Source organism: Triticum urartu, chromosome 5 (assembly GCF_003073215.2).
Source record: "Triticum urartu cultivar G1812 chromosome 5, Tu2.1, whole genome shotgun sequence".
Lineage (NCBI taxonomy): Eukaryota > Viridiplantae > Streptophyta > Magnoliopsida > Poales > Poaceae > Triticum > Triticum urartu.
Window position 1 is genome coordinate 533,672,430 of NC_053026.1, and position 2,345 is coordinate 533,674,774.

Here is a 2,345-nt window from a genome sequence, read left to right on the forward strand (position 1 = left end):
AATAATTGATGTTTTCTAATCCACGTTATAACAGCTAAGCATTTACTCGATGGTTACAAGGTCAGGGTAAGTTTGGACCTAAGTTGTCAACTACCAGGTTGTACAGAATTTAGCATCATAAACTCACACACCTAACATGGCAAAACTACAATGCAAGTAAAATACTAGGTAACATGATCAAAGTGGAACTTTCCTTAGTTGTTGTTGACGCTGGTGCACTCCTCACAGTCATAGAGATAGCACTCCTCATAATCTAACGTTGACAAAAGATACAACACTTAGCAATCATAAGCACTCAATTCATGCAAAGGAAAAACTTGCATGAATGCAAAAGAACAATTCACAAATCACAATTGTTGGGTTGCTGGGTTTAATTTCATTCAACTTGTTCTTCCCAATTTATGTGTAGGGTTTAGTTGATATTTGACTTCATTACAATATTCAACTAGGGTTAATTAATTTGTTTCCAAATACTAATAGGTTCAAGTTGGCAATCCTAGTTCAACATTTTTGAACCCTAAATGATCTGACCATCATTTGTTAATGTATTTAAATTTGAATTTGAGATTTGACTTGCACTATTTGAATTATTTGACCTAGGATTGTGTTTTGAATTTGAAGTTCACTTCTAGACCATCATGTTTCCAATGTTTAATTAAATGACCCTAATAATTATCTTATTATAAGCTAACTAGGGTTCATCACTTTTAATATTAAACTTCAATTAATTGAAAATATTTCCAAATATTTTATTTAATGTTCTAACATGTCTCAATTAAGCCTAGCATTTAATTATATCTATTGAATTTGGTTTGTTCCAAATTTTATTTCATTAAGTAAATTCAAATAGATGTGAGAGTAGGGTTTCCAAGTTTCTGTCTAGAAACAATTTTGAATATTACTGGCATGGAAGTTCGCAATGTGTCTTTTGTCACCATGATGGGACAATAAAATATTTATTTTTCAAATGCAAATCGGCTCATTCTATATGGTCAATCATCCAAATAGCTTTTGTCTTGTATCCTCCTTGTAGTGTTGCCAATGTATTTGGCAATTGCCTACATGAGATTTATCGCAGGTTTAGAACTCTTCTCAAGGTGGGAGTGCTTGCCGTTATTTGGTCACTTTGACTATGTAGAAATGGTAAGGTTTTTAATGATAGAAGTAACTCTCTTATGCAGGTTATCCACAGGTGTACCAGGACTCTTTGTTTATGGTCCTGTCTACAACGGATGGAGAATCGAGACCTGTTTACGGAGGTGTATAGACGATTGGAGGAAACGGCGATGGACACTTTTACCCAACATGCATGGGTGGATGCGTAATCTTAGGATTGGCTCCCCTCCGCTTAATTTAGGCATTATACGGACTCTGTATGTGTCTTTGTATTTCACCTTTTATTTTTTGTTTGAGTGAGAGGACATTGTTTGGCTATGTGCATCTTAGTTATGAAAAGGCCAGGTGTAATGCTTAAATCTTTTAAGTTATAAAGCACCCCTTATTGAAAAAGAAAAACTCCTGCTCACAAAAGCAACCTTTGAAAGGTGCAAGATTCAAGTCTTCTGCGTAGCTGAAGAGGAAACTGATGCTGAAGAGCTAAAGACTGATGTCAAAAAGTTCTTGTACGATCTTAGGATGCATGCCGAGGTCGTTGTGACTATGAAGTCGTGGTAATCTTACGTGGAGTGCAGTAGCAGTAGTGCTCAGCTAGATGATTCCCAGGAGGCATACACAAGTCCGCAGCGAAGGATCAGTGCATACCTTTCTGAGATGAAGGAAACCACAGAAAGAGAAGGACGGCCGCAGATGGTGGATGGGAAGCAAGCTCTTGTGATGAGCAAACAAAAACTCGATGGATTCCTCTACACAATGTTGAAGTTGAAGTCCCTGATACCCAGGCACTCCAGGATGGCAGCTATTGTGCTAGTGAACCTCCCTCCTCCACCGCTGAATCCCCTTGCATACTTCTACATGGAGTACATGGATCTGCTTGTGGAGAACGTCCCATGCATGTCCATAGTTTTTTTAGGGTGCACATGTCAATAGTTAGGGGATATATACAGAAGAGATGTTGTCACATTTTTTTACTTGATAGAATATACAGTCAATACTTGGACACACAACAAATGAATATTTGGCCATTACAAATTTTGTAGCCCTGTTCGACAGTTCTACAAACACAAGTACGTACTTTCCCCACAAAGAAGAACACAATAAGTACTTGTCAGGGACCTTCCCTAGCCCATACATGTACTTGGGCTGGACCTTGGATATCATATGGGCCGGGCCTGGCTGTGCAGCGCTAACCGCTACTAGCTACAAGTACCCGGAGGCGAAGCAACGAC

General features: G+C 38.4%; 1 pseudogene; it reads left to right on the plus strand.

The window, feature by feature from the left end:
- The first annotated feature begins 1,470 nt into the window (after positions 1 to 1,470).
- Positions 1,471 to 2,046, plus strand: LOC125507322 (annotated as a pseudogene).
- The last annotated feature ends 299 nt before the right edge of the window (positions 2,047 to 2,345 follow it).